Raw genomic sequence first — 15,347 nt, 5'->3', positions numbered from 1 at the left:
GCATATAAGATCCTCTTAGCTTGGGGAAGCTCAAAAGAGTAAACTGGACATAGACTCCAGTTTCCCTCTAATGCGATGAAGTTAAATTCTACCTATAGAAAACATTATGAAAAAATTAATTTGGTATAGTTTTGCTCACTAAAACGTTGAAGTAAAAAATCTTTGAAGACTTTTAACTAATTTAATGATGTGGAAATGAAAGCTTAATTTGGGCTGCTAAAATTACAAGCAATCAGATTGAGACTGTACTGGGTAGTTTTGATGATCTGGAAACTTGACGAGTGTGTGTGGGGGCTTTTGTGACACTACCCTGACCCCAAGGTCAGAGACCAAAGTTCTAGCTGAGGTTCCAAGGCATACAGCTACACAACACTGTGTTATTCAAATCCTTTCTTGGCTGGCTTCACTTTTTTAAATGAAGATGTTGATCTCTGTTTGGTTTCTGAAGGTCATTTCAAGGGCAAGAAGGAGATGAATCCATTCATGTTTGGTGTGAATGGTTGATTGTCAATTTTATGATCTTTCTATACTCTAAAGGAGGTAACCTGTTACTTCAAAGAACTAACTCTTTGAATAGTGAGCTCATTTTAGCAGCACTCTCTTGGACAGTTGCGTTTTTATCCATATCTCCAGTACCCAAATCCTAAGTGTGGGCTGTCCTCAAGTGGTGAATGGAAAAGGACACAGATTTAGGGGCAGCCTTATCAGCTATTGGTTGTGGGACCTTGATAGAGCTCCTTGGTCTATAAAAGTGGCTGAATTGGCATGAGGATTAAAGGAAGCAAGGGATATAACAGGTTTTGTAAAGTCCAGAATTCCAAAAATATGAGTTGTATCCATGACTCCTGCCTACACCCAGGGCAGGTGCTGTTCTTGACAATAGGAAATGTGACCAGAGGAGTTTCTGTCAACATGGGTCCTCTACCAGCAGCACGTAGGGATTTAAACTCAGTGAGCTGGGGTTGAGAATGGGGACAGAGAGAAAAAGATAATCCTGGAAAGGAAGTGGAAAAATCCACTTGCTCCATATGATCTCCAACTCTTTGAAGGCTATTCTCAGATCCAATGTGTGCCTAAAGCAAGCAGCCTGGGTTTGCGGGAAGCCTTCTCAGTGTGGGGCAGAGGCATGACAATCCATGCAGTTAACTCAGTCCTGGAAATGAAAGCATATACATGTGTGATTTCTTTCTTTCCTTTTTCCTTAAGAGTGCTCTGAGGAAGAGAGCTGAAGGTATGGGCATGGCACACTACCTGAGAATTTTCCCTTTCGTGGGACCCACTTTCAACTTCAGTCTGGGTTAACATTACTCTAAATGTTGTGGGACATTCCCAGAGAGGCTGGGATTGTAGTTCTTGACCAAGTAGGACATTTGGTGAGGTAGGAAGAGAAGCACGGTCTTTGGATCCAGATGGGCTAACTTTTCCTATCCTGGATTTTGCCCCTGACCAGCTATGATACCTGGGGTAAATCATACACCCCTCTGAGCCTCAGTCTCCTAATCTGAATGAAGCAAGATTGGATTTAGTGAGACTACTGAATGATGACCTAAGCAAAGTGCATAGAAGAACATTTGGCATTAGAGATGCATGATGAACACAGTTTACAGTTGTGTAACTTCCTGTTCAATTTCTAACTGTTGGAAGCAAAGATACCCTATCTAAAGATTTATGTTCTCCATTCCATAAAAGGGGGACATTACGGCTCTTTCTCAATAAAGGGATCAGTATTTTCCCAACTCAGTGGACATATATTAGTCTCAGGTGGTTTCTATACACAACATTTTGTTTTTATTTTCAGTGATTTCTGATGGAAAGGTCCAGAGAGAAAATTCTTTCCAGAGTGGATTCCATGGGAACAGATTTGCCATCCCAGGTCAGATCCATGATTTATACAGCTAGAATTCTCTTGCTTTCAGCGGCCTTCGAGGCATGGTGGTCCTCCCTGCTCCCTCAGATGGCCCCGACCCTCATAAATCTGCTTGAAGTTGCTTGGAATCAGTTTATGTTTCCCACCAGCTTTACCTCTTAGGGGGAATGGGGTTTCTGAGTTCATTGCCCATTGTCCAAGGGCTCTCCTGCTTCTTATGTGTGTGGGCTTGTCTTGCTCAAGCTTCGTTCTGTTGGTTCCCTTTGCTCATTCTGTCTGGAATCTGACATCATAGAATGTCACAGAAAGATGGGACCCTGGAGATCACTGAATTCAGTGGTCCCAGACCACCTAAGGACATTTAAAAGTATGAGTTTCAGAGCTCTGGAGATTCCAATTAGTAGATACTAGGTTGGGTAATGATTGGGGAAGGACATTACTTGCATTTTGTAAAAGCTTTTTCAGGAGAAGCAACCAGATTTGTGAACTAGGTCCACATACTTCATTGCTGAAATGGAGAAAGAACATTCTAGAAATGGGAGGAGATTTTTCCGAGTAAATCAGCTTTAGAGAAGGAACTAGAAATGGGGGGCTCTTCCTTCTATGTCCAAAGATCCTTTGCTGGTGATCAAGCCCTTCCCATCTTCTTGTCCTGAAGGCTTCTAGCCTTTTCAGATTGTCCTTACGTGAGTTCCTGATCCTGTGTCCTTCCTAGGATTTTAATGCTTGAATCTGTTTCTTGAGATAAGGTTACCAGAACTGTGGGTTCTTGTGGCTTTGTGCAAGGGGACAGGGACAATGTTATTCTGCTTTATTTCTGGTGTCCCTCTAAAGTGCTTAATACAACGTTGACTCCCCCTCAGCTGAGCATTGGGTTAAGGCTTGCTGGTAGCAGGCCATAATAATTTCCAGATCCTTGCTTGAGAGGTGGGTTCATGGTTGTAATTGGAAATTACTGCTGCTCTGAGTGTGGTGGTATTAACAGCCATGGGCCTAGGAGGGCCCCAGAGGAGGCATCTGGAATGGTACCCTGGGAGCAGGAAGAGTCTAGCAGAACATCAGGCAAGATATCCAGGCATGAGATCTGTTCTAAGTGAAGGCAGATAGAATAATCAGTCAAGCTGGGAATTAGGCACAGATCATCTGAGTTCCAGTTCAAGACCTTAAGAGGTGCTTGATGCACCAGGAAATCCTCACAGAACTTGTTTGAGAGTCTGGTTTTGTTTTTTTGTTTGTTTTTTTCCTTTTAAATCCATAAGCCTTGGGCTCACTTAAACCTAGGACAGACCATACCAAGCTTTCTCAGGCCCAGAGAGTAGGCAGGCCACCATGAGGGGACAGGTGAGAGTCTGGTCAGGATAGCATGGTGGGTGGACTCACAGCCTCGGAACTGTGGCCCTATAGTATCACAGCCTAGCAAAGAGCAGGCTTTAGGGGGTCATGGGCATAAGCCAGGGAAAACAGGTGCTCAGCATCAGGAATCTAGTCCCCAGAGAGGCCATGGGGAGCCAGGAAGTGTCAGAAGGAAAATCTAGTAACTGGGATGTTTATAAGGCCAGGAAGCAGAGATATAAGAGAGAGGGATTGGGTCATGAAGCTATAAGGCAAAAGCTTGGTTTTTGGTTAGAAGATCAAGGTCATAGTTAGAATAGTGGTGCGGTGGGCTTGATGCTGAGCTGCCAGTCTGAGAGCACAAGGGTCCTTGTTTCCCCCTAGATGGGAGTCTACATTGGTCCCTGAGGCTCTGCGGAGCTACAGGAGGATCAAATGCTCCCCGCCAAGGAGGAGCCTGGATTGGGGGTGGGGGAAGAAGGAACTCTGATTCTTTTCTCTTGGGGGAGAAAAAAAAACCAACCCAACAAAAATAAGACCAAAAGTATTGTATTAAAACTCATTTAGGAAAGAAAAAAAAGAACTGCTTTATCTCGTCCTGCTTATACCACACACTGGAAAACTAGTTTAATACTCATTCACATCTAAATTGTACAAAGAACCCACAAAAATCAAAACAGTGATTGGTTATAGACAGCTGAGTAAGGAAATGTCCATTAAACACTGGGTTTCATTTTAAGTATATTGCAGTACCCTCCAAGAAGAAACAAATCAATTAGTAATATACTGCACAATGCTAAAAAAATAGGCTAGACAGTGATTGTACTAGTTTTATTACTGTTGCTAAGCCATCTCATCTGCTCAATTGAATGCAAAGAAATAAAGCATGATACCAAGGAAAATAAGTTTTCAACTATTACTATTAATCACAATAATAAGGATCTGCCTCCCGTTGAAGGCCTATATGACTGTACCACAGAGAAGCACTCAATGCAGCAGATGGATATTTTGGTGCCATTTTGATTCTGATCCATGGAATTGAATTCTATCTGTATCTGTTGAGTGAGCTGAACTTCACGGGAGCTGTGGCATATGGAGCCATTTTGATCGCCACTGTAGTTACCATTAAGTAAAGGCATGACCCAAATCCAAGTAAATATAATCACTCACCATCCATAAATGCATATAACACCATTTTTTATTATAATTTGGAAAAAGTAACCCTTTTTTGGGTACATGATGAAAATTTATAAATTGTTCTCCTTATTAGGGAAAAATAAAAGTAATACACATATTATAGCCATCGAGAGGTTAAACATTTCTATCATCTGTCTCAAATCTTTAAATAATGGAGCAGCATCCCCTTCTAGATATGTGATCAGTGATTCTTTCTTTCTTTCTTTCTTTCTTTTTTTTTGAACACTAGCAGTTATTGAGACTTAATGTTTAGCTCCATTTATTTATTGGGAGTTGCAAAATAATGATATTCAAATGATATCTTTTTCACTCATTTATTAGTTGGAATCTATAAGGAGATGCTTCCTTTCATCTACTATTTGGTTACCAAGTGGTATAGTTCATACAGGAAGGGTGGGATAAATGCTCAATTCTTTCACCTTATTTACAGTTTTCAAGATGATGGATTCATTTTCTATCACCCTCCGGAGTTGAAAAATTAGTTGTTCATATATCTTTATTAATCCATGAATTAAAACATATTATTGAGTTTTACTTAATCACAATTATTATCCTTTAGAAGTTCATATTCTTGGGCACCTGGGTGGCTCAGTGGGCTAAGCCTCTGCCTTCAGCTCAGGTCATGATCTCGGGGTTCGGGGATTGAGGCCCCCATGGGGCTCTCTGCTCAGCAGGGAGCCTGCTTCCCCCCCCTTCTCTCTGCCTACTTGTGATCTCTCTCTGTCAAATAAATAAATAAAAATCTTTTTTTTAATAAATAAAAATCTTAAAAAAATAAAACAAAATAAAATAAAATAAAATAAAATAAAATAAAATAAAATAAAGAAGTTCATATTCTCACATTTTTGCTCAGTGGTAGCTTCCTGAGTTATTTTTCCCCCCTGCTATCTGATACGATGATATATTTCTTCCCTTGACCTGGACTCAACCATCTTCTCAAAAGCTTTGATTTCTTTCAGTGAAAAAACACCTTTTAAGTACACAATCTAGGTCCCATAGACACTTAAAGTTACTGGTCTGGTGATTGTTTCTAGGTTTCTTTAGAAGACAGAGCTAAGATACTTGTATGTTTATCAGTATAAACCTACATACACATGAAGTAGATACATACATATATGACAAAATACCTCATGAGCTCACAATGATACTTTCAGCTCAAATTCAGGACTACAAAGTTTTAAATTTAATCTCTTCTCTATTACATCTGCATTTTTTTTCCCACACTGAGAATCTTGGTTCTCATGAACACAGGGGATAATAGATTTAGAATATTCTATAATTAATCAGTTACTTTATCCTTCAGAATACACATAGTAGTAACTGCTACTTTATCATCATTGATATAAAAACTGAGATCAGGAAGCCCTGGGTGGCTCAGTTAGCTAAGCATCTGACTCTTTTTTTTTTTTTTTATAAAGATTTTATTTATTTGACAGACAGAGATCACAAGTAGGCAGAGAGGCAGGCAGAGAGAGAGAGGAAGGGAAGAGGCTCCCTGCCGAGCAGACAGCCCGATGCGGGGCTTGATCCCAGGACCTTGGGATCATGACCTGAGCCAAAGGCAGAGGCTTTAACCCACTGAGCCACCCAGGCGCCCCGAGCATCTGACTCTTGATTTCGGCTCAGGTCAGGATCTCAGGGTTGTGAGATCAAGCCCCTCGCTGGGCTCTTTGCTGGGCATGGAACCTGCTTCAGATTCTCCTTCTCCCTCTGCCCACCCCCCCACCATGATCCTGCTTGCATTCTATCTCTTTCTCTCTCTAAAAATAGAATAAAATAAAATAAAATAATAAAAACTGAGATGAGTTAATTTGTGTGTGTGTGTGTGTGTATGTGCTATCCTTTCTCCTATAATTTCCTGAAGTTGTACTCTAGCTACACTGTTTGGACATATCACCATTACATACAATACCTTTTCCTCTTTAACCTTTAGTTAGTCTCACTTCTAGAAGTGCTGTATGTTTAATGCTCCTAACAGTCATGCTGAAATATCTCTAGTTATTTTGGTTGTCTGAAGCTTGTTTCCATAGATTCCTTAGGAAGGGCTCATGGGAATAATATTCTTTGAATTCTTGGATATTGATAATATTTTTTCCCTTGAGTATATTAAATACACTACTCCACTTTTTTCTGGTATAAAGTAGTACTATCAAAAACTTTGATGATAATCTAAATTTCACTCTCTAATAAATCACCTGCTATTTTGCTTAGGAGCCCAATGTCCTTTTCTTCTTTTTCTTTAATTTTCAGCAATTTTACTAGAATACCCTTAGGTATTGCTCACCTAGGTTAGTAACACAGTGTACTCTTTTAATAATTAGATCCAATAAGGAAAGTTTCCTTGAATTATAGCTTTAAGCATTTGTTTTGTTCCCTTTCTCTGAATTTTCTTCTTCAGGCACTCCTGTTATCTACATGTTGGATCTTCTCTGCCTATCTTGATGGATGTCATCTTTTTTACTTAAAATTTTTTTCTCTTTTCACCTTGTATTTCTTGTAAGGCATTAACTGTGGTGTGTATTTGCTCTTGCATACTTTCTAATTTAGTCTTCGTTTCTGAAATTATTTTTTCCTTTTATCTCAAATTCTTTTATGAGTTTTATCACTTAGTTTTTGATCTTTCGTAACACTGGTTTATGTTATTTTTTCATGTCTTGTATCACTGTTTTAATGTCAGCTCATTTGGAAATTGGTTAAAATTTTGATCTCTTTTGTAGGCGTGTCTTTCTGGTATGCTTTCACTTTAATGTGGGGCTGTTGTTTCGTCCTCTATGCTCTTTTAAAATTCTTATTGTAATGTGGATGGGATTTGGTCTTGATACCTATGAATTTTTATTTTTAATTTTTAAAAAAATTTTAGTTAATCAATTAATTATGTTATGTTAGTCACCATAGAATGATACCTATGCATTTTTACATGAAACTAATTTTCTAAGACTCTTAGAGTTCAGGACTTTTCTAACTTCACAGAGCTCCTTCTATTCTTTTCTTCATATAGTGTTGAAAAATACAAGGTTTGCCTTCAAACATTTTTGGCTCTGTTTCTTTCCTTCATATTTATCTGGATATCTATCTATCTATCATCTATTTATCTATCTGTTACTCCTATCCTAGTCAATGTTGATTTGACACCCAGAAATTTCTTCTTAGTATGGGCTCCTTCCTAGTGGCCCAGTCCCCCTAGCTCTTTCAAACATCACCATGGCCCCTTATACTCACATATCCTTGGACTGGACAAAGCCTCTCTCAGATTCAGCAATGGTTCTCAGATCAGTTGTCAAGTTATTTCCAGCAAGTATCTGTCAGTGATTTTCTCATGCTCTTAGGTTTATAAGACAGCCTGTTGTCTTCCTTCGTCTCCTTTCTCTTGCTCAGATGCTGATATCAGACAGATCTTATGGTGGTTGTACTTTGTCCTCATCCATTTTATTTTGGGTATTTTTTAATAAAAAAATTTTGTTGTAAATGTCCGTGGGTTTTCAGTTTTGATATATGGTTACTTTGCGTTCAGATTCAGAAAGATAGACAACTATGTTGGTACCACACCATGACTGCCATCTTCCCAGAATCCTCGAGAAAAATTGTAATGTAAGAATCACTTGAGGTCACTTGCTATGATTTGTCCTTTTATATCATCTCTCTGGTCAGGTCTGTCGCCCTCATTTCTACTCCTCGGGATGCAGGGTTTTTCAGACTACATATCAGGGACATCTCCAATGACCACGGCCTAGAACTCGCTGTTATATCATGTCTGCCTTTTTTGGGATAGAGCCCACTAAGTGTAATTTAAATTTTTCTTGATAGTGCCACACAAGACTTAACCAGTTGTTTAGGGCTATTTGTCCCTTCATGAAATGGTCTCAGATATAAACACTTTATACTAATTCACTTTCTTCTCTCTCACCGTCACGCATGTTTTCTTAGTGCTTCAGCATGTTCTACTACGTATAATTTTATACTCGGTGTTGGGTGAGGGTGTGGGAGTGGCCCCCATCTCTGCATCAGGGTGAAGACCAACTAGCTGCAGGAAGCCTTTATCTCACAGTTTTGGGATATATTGATATTTTGGTACTTCTATTTAGTAGATGGTGGAAGTTTTTGGAAGTCTAACTTTAGGTAGAAAGACATTATTATGATTTTGTGTCAACAGAGCCAGGACTCTTAAGGCCTCCAATTTCCATGCATTAATTACAGCCCATTTATGTAGCATGTCCATCCTCCAGCAAGTTTAGCTCCTGAAAACCATTTTAGGTCAGCAGATAGGGAAGAGGGAAGAATCATTTTATCTTACCAGATAGGCGACTATGTAGAAAAGTTAAATCTGGGGCTAAGTGAGAAGAGGCTGGTCACATTTACTCTTCCTACAACACGGTTTTAAGTTGGTGAATTTTCCATGTTCTAGTTTGCTTCTTAGACTGAGTTTCTTTGCATGACCTATGCGCACACACGCACACTCTCACACATACTCTCACACCCATGCAAACTCTCACACACATACTCTCAAACACTCATACACGCTCACACACCATACATACCCTCCATACACTCACACATCCACCACAAAACTCACATGCTCACATTCACACTCACTCACACACATCACACAAACTCTCACACCACACTTACGACCCACTTGCACACTCCACACACTCACACACCACACTCACACATACACAGCCATGTTCATTTGGGCAAAGATTTCTGGTCATTACTCTTTTGTTCTTTTTTGCTGATGAGACATTAGGAGGTGTAAGAATAATTAAAACACCAGCCCTGTCTTCTGTGCTAGATACGCTTCTGCACGTGATCTGTGTTTTACTGTTACATCACCATCTCCTTTGCCCCTCATACAGTTCCACTAGACAGGCAGGATGCCTAAAAATACTGAGGTCCCCCAGAGAACAAAGACCAGAGGCCCATGTCCCTCTCTGCTGGGAGGCAGATATCCCTTCATGGAAGGGAACCTCTGAGCCAGCTCCCCATCAATGGGCAACAAGTCAGGGCTGTTGAGATAAAAGCTGTTTTCAGGACAGAATTACCCTAAACAGTTCTGACACCCGGCAATCTGAGGGAGTTTTTAATGGTTCCTGTGATGGCTGCTTGTTGTGTTCTCAGCCACCCCCTGCTCCCTGAGGGAAAGTCAGTAACACATGAGAGAAGGGAAAGGTCACAGGAAAAACACTCTCCTGAAAGCGTAGCTGTAAAAATTAAGTTAAGGGAGTCCTCAGGGCTAATTTTGTTATTCCCCAGTTGGCTTCAGGCCAGAGTTGTGTTAATAAAGTATTTGATAGGGAGAGGGGTGTTGTAGATGCACCCATCTGGGGGTTACACATAATGGACTTGGTTTTGAGTTTCAAGTGGGAATTGGGGGTGGTTCAAACACCAGCCTTGCCGTGATAAGGCCTGAAGAGTCATTGATTTCTGCCCGTATCTGCTCTTCTCCATGGACTGGGGGGAGAGAAGACCTTAGTCTGGTGCTTGACCATGGGGGTTATGTTAACAGGATTCACTGCCTCGGGAGAGAGGGGCAACAGTACAGGAGGCCAGAACCCTTCATTGCTTTATTCTTGGTAGTTCTTGCTTATTGTCTGGTTCTAAGTCATGAAGGGTAAAATCCTTACAAGGCCCTTGTGACTGGAAAACTTCTGATGGACGGACAGATGAAGGCCACTGGCCCAACTGGCCAAGTGATTTGGAACTAGAAAGAACAAATGTCCTGACTTCGGGGTCTGGGTTTGGATCCATCCAAGATCAATTAGACCCATCCTAAACCAATTCTAGGATTAACTGGGGGAAAAGGACACCTGAGAGGGTGGGAAATCCAAATATCAAGGCCAGAAAGGAAAGTAGTGGGGTAGTCGGGGGAGAGGTAGGACCAAATGGTGGACCGAAAAGAGAAGGCAAAGTCTCTGAGAGGGCTGGAGAAAAGGGGAGAAGAGACACTTCTTTTTTATTCCTGCATCTGATGCCACCATGGTGGCTGGAAATGCAGCATCATAAGAAACAAACATGGGGAAAAGGCCAAGAAGATCACAGAGATGTGCATCTCCCCATCATCAGGCCCTGGATTAATGACACCAGTCACGTATAAGGCCACTGAACTAATTGTCAGCAATCATCTTTTTGTTATGTACTTTTTGTTATGGCACTGGACCCTTCCTTGGGCTCCCAGCCATTGTCTGGGTCCTGCTTCAATCTGAATGGACCCTTCTAGAATCAACATCTCCCACCTGCTTATAGTAAAAACACCAATGATCAGAGACTCCTGCTGCTGTCCTCAGTGATGCTGGCTTAGAGAGGGAGTATGTTTCCAAAACTTCTTTAGACACTGTACATGGCCTTCAACTTGCCTTTCCCCAGGTGGGGAGCCAGGCATTTGGGTCATTCTCCCCACCTGGCCTGCTCAGCCCAGGCATGCCCCCCTTCTTCTTCATCCACCTTTGGCTGTGTCTCTGCACAAGGTCAATTCACAGTCAAGACTTTGACCTTGATGAGGGTTGTAGCTATGTCATGAGAGCCTTGGAGGTTTTCCCAGGCCACGTCCACTTAGGACTAAAAAGTAGGACTTTAGTGTTAGCAACAAATAGCATTCTCTCTTTCTGTTCTGATCCACACTTGAAGCAATCTGAAATTTTCTCTGTTCACACCCCCATCATTATAGCACAAATGTACACACCACATATGCCTTTCCACTGACATTTCTGTCCCCTTAACTTGCTTTATTTTCTTCACAGAACATCATTCTCTGAAATATATCACCGTACACTTGTTCGTTGCCCTTCACCCTTACTGGCGTGTAAGCTCTGTAAGCCTAAGTGAGGCTTAGACGATACTATTCACTGCTTTGTCTCCAGAGCCTAAAACAGTGCCAGTCACATAAGAGGAAGTTAATAGGGGCACCTGGGTGGCTCAGTGGGTTGGGCCCTCTGCCTTTGATTTGGGTCATGGTGCTGGGGTCCTGGGATCGAGCCCCGCATCGGGCTCTCTGCTCAGCGGGGAATCTGCTTCTCCTTCTCTCTCTGCCTGCCTCTCTGCCTACTTGTGACCTCTGTCTGTCAAATAAATAAATAAAATCTATTAAAAAAAAGAGGAAGTTAATACACCTTTGTTGTGTGAAGAACCAAACAATACAGAAAGAAGGGAGTAGGCCAAATGCCAGCCCTCAAAGCCACTCGAGGGGTCAGGGGGAGGAGCTGGTCCATGCTGAGGGTACCACGCGTGGTTTGGTGGGAGTGACTTTGGCCCTTCGTGTTCCTGAATTAGCCTTAGAGCAAGAGAGGGTGGAAAGATTCAGGTAGTCCTGGTAGAAATGGGTGTTTGTTGAAAGGTATTTTGTCTCTGAGCCATGACTGCACAACAGAAAGGGGTAGGGTCCCGAGGAGACAGCACACATCTCCACGCTGTCATTCGGACACCAGCACACACTCACAGGCATACAACCACACCCGCAGGACTGAAATGAAGGGAGCCCCGCAGTCTTGAAATTAATGCTTGGGTCCTACTCCTTAGTAGTGTGGACCCTCCACTGACCTGACTTTTGACAGAAACTGTCAACTGAGAGACTGTATGGACTAGTTAGTGGGACCAAAGTCATAAACCAGTTGAGGGACAAAGAGCCCTCTCTTCCAGGTCGTTATTCTGAGGCCCCGGGGAGTTTTCCTGATTCTGTCGGGTTGTTGGACAAGCCCAAACCATGCCTTATTTTCTTCACTTGTTAACATTAATCTTGGAATGGGATCAATCTGTCAGTCACTTAAAAAATAATAATTAAATGGGTAAAATGTGCTCACATTATTATGAAGATACTGTCAATATTCGCTATAAAAACCAAATCAGGCCTCTCAGATCCAATCTCTCGGGATTTGATTAAAAAACTGCTCCTGGAGGAAGTCCTGGAGTCCTCATCTGACGGAGATTTTGACGAGCTTTAAAAGACTAAAATTCCTCTTTCCATTTAGATCAGTGAGCGGGTCTTTTTGGGGCAATCCTCTGTAGCCCCGCAAAAGTCATGTATTTCCCCCAAATGCAGTTCGAGGGCTTCATTTGCAAATTGAAGATGAACTGTGTTGGGAGAGAACTGATTGTACAAAAGGACCCAAAGCACAAAATACTACCCCTCCGCCCTCTTTAGCTTGAAGAGTGCAGAGCTGGGATTTGCTTGAAACTTTTGCAAAAAAATTCAGGAAAAATATAGTCAGAACACACACTTATGTATAAAAAAAGGTGCACAGCTCATAGTTTAGGGAGGAGGAAGATTATAAATACACTTAAAATTTAGAGAGGACAACATATGGAGGGAGGAGTGAGCTGGCTCAATGTTTTCCATGATATATTTTAATAATAATGTTAATAACAATATCGTAAGAACATTTTATATTAGCATATTCTTTTGCACCCTTCCATGCCTGCTAGAGATGAGCTCATTTCCTCACTATAATTGCCCGTTCTGAGAAAGAAGTGTGGCAGGTAACTGTTCTGCCTGCTTTACACACGAAGGAAAAAACTGGGGTCCAGAATGTGTGATTCTACTGAAATCACAAAGCTAGAGCCTTAGTCTCCAGGATTCTTTTTGTTTGTTTGTTTGTTTGTTTAATAACATGCCTCTAGCATTTTATTAACATATAATGTAGTCTCCAGGATTCTTGACCAACCCATCTATCATCTTGCTGTGGACTGGCACTCACAGGGTGTTTTCCGAATATTTAAGTGTTGGATAGGCTTGAGTCTGCACAATTTCTCAAAGCTTCCTGGTAATTAGGTGAGCTCTGGCACCCAAAAGCCCAATGCAGGAGGTTCTCAGAGGGTCCCCAGGGATCTCTGCATCCTGGTAGTCACACCTTGCTTAGTCTCCTTCCTTTGAGTATGGGTGAGACCTGTGCATTGCTTCTAAGCAACAGAATATGGTGAAGGGGATGGGATGTCATTTTCACGGTTACATTATATAAGACTGTAACTTCCATCTTGCTTACAGACTCTCTTTGTCTTTCTCCCTTCCCCTCCTCCTCCTCTCTTCCTAGGCTTCTCAAGGACTGCCAACAATCATGTGAACTTGGGAGGGACGTCTTCCCTGGCTAAGCTTGTGGATGAGACCCTGGCCTAACTAACACCTTGATTGCAACCGTATGAGAGACGATAAAGCAGAAAACCCAGCTGAACTGTGCTTAGTTTCCTGAGCTGCAGAGACAAATATAACAGATGTGTGTTGTTTTAAGCTACTGCATTTATAGTAATTTGTTATAAAGCTCTAGATTCGCTCTCTAGCCACCCCCAAAACTCCCCATCTTCTGTGTAAGCACCGAGTGTGGAGGACCCTGGCTAGGCTGCATTCTTCCGGGCATCTTCTCTCTCTTCCTTGATTCGGTGATGGCTGGGGTGATTCCACCTCTTGTTCCTTTTCCTCTTGCCAGTGGAGGAGCAAGTGGGGGGTGGGGATCCCTTTATGCGATCTAGAGTTAGTATTTCAGCCTTTCTCCTCTTAGCTCCTCTGTCCGGCTCTGGGCCCAGATGAATTAAAACAGAACGGAACAGAACAGAACATTTTTCTGTCCAGGACCACTGAAGCTTTGCTGCAGCAAGCAGAAAACTGAATAGGTTCCAAGGGTATGCAGGTTTGCTCTGCAGGCTGAACCAGCAAGTCTGGGAGTAGGGCGATAATTAAAAATGATCTTTCCCCAAAACAAGTGCTTAATGTATTTGCACTGATGGAGGGGACTTTTGTATTCTGCTGGTCTTGGAGCTAAATGATCTTAATCAAGCCATGCTGAGACCAGCGTTCCCGGATCATTTGTTGTCTCCCACTTATACAACCTTTCACTGAAACAAAAGGGTAAAAGCAACATGTTTTTTAGGCCATCCAGAGGAGAGAAAGGCAGTGAACCTGTCTTCTGCTAACAGAAGCCATGCCCTGGTGTTAAGCCATTTTATCTACAGCTTGGCCATGAGTCCAACCACCACACAGCATTAAACTGGGGGTTCATGAGGTGTTTTTGAGGCCGTCAGAGCTGGATGACTCTGTGCTATTTGGCCAGTGGGGCCCAGGGTCGGGAAGTTCTGTTGTAACAGCATAGTTTCCTTCCTTTCTCAAAGGACCCTAGAATTCTTTTCAAAGAGGATGCTCAGTTTGGCAGAATTCGCAATGCGCTGATCTTGGATGAAGACCTCCTCACCATCCAGCACAGGGTAAAATCAGAGCCACAGAGTGGGAAGACCTGTCTGAATTCCAGATGCGATCTGAATTATAAACTGGAAAGGGAGCCAGGATCTCCCTCGTGCTGAGAGAGCAGTGGTTTCATCTCAGGCTTCTGCGGACCCGGATCTGGGTAGTGCATTTTTCAAGAGTGGCGCTTTGGTCCCCTCCCAGCAGCAGGCCCCGGGGCACCCAGCACCTGGCTTGGCGCAGAGCACGCATGCTGTACACGCTTGTTAAGCTTGGTGAATTGAACTCAGCCCTACATGATTTTTTTTTTTTTTTTTGAAGTGTTGGGATTCCGGGAATTCTAAGATCACATTGACTAGAAAGTAGCAATGTTTTCTGTGTTGAATGCTGAGCTGAATTTCCCGAGTTGGAAAGAGAAAGCCAGTCGATCTGGATGCAGCAAGAGCTCTTCCCTTCTCAGCAGCTGGGTGGTATTTGGGATTCCTCCCAGCGGGCATGGGGTTAGAGAGGGAAGACTCCAGAGGCTGCCAGCTTGAGTCTGGAGCCTGGCTCTGCACTTGGCTGGGGGGACAAGCCACAGAACCTTTCTGATTCTGTCTCCTCACTTCTGAAATGAGGAAACAGCTATGGCTCAGAGAGCTCACTTCATGTCCTGCTCTTTGAGCCTGGGACAGGCACTCCCCTAATCCTGTCATCGAGCCTATGAAATAGAAGCACTAATGAGAAAAGCACCATTTTATTTTATTTTATTTTATATTTTATTTTTGACGTGGGGAAGCAAAGGCACAAAAAGGA

The sequence above is a fragment of the Martes martes genome (genome assembly GCF_963455335.1).
Source record: "Martes martes genome assembly, chromosome: 9".
Taxonomy (NCBI): domain Eukaryota; kingdom Metazoa; phylum Chordata; class Mammalia; order Carnivora; family Mustelidae; genus Martes; species Martes martes.
The sequence above is the reverse complement of the archived record's forward strand: the minus strand, read 5'-3'. Positions refer to the sequence as shown.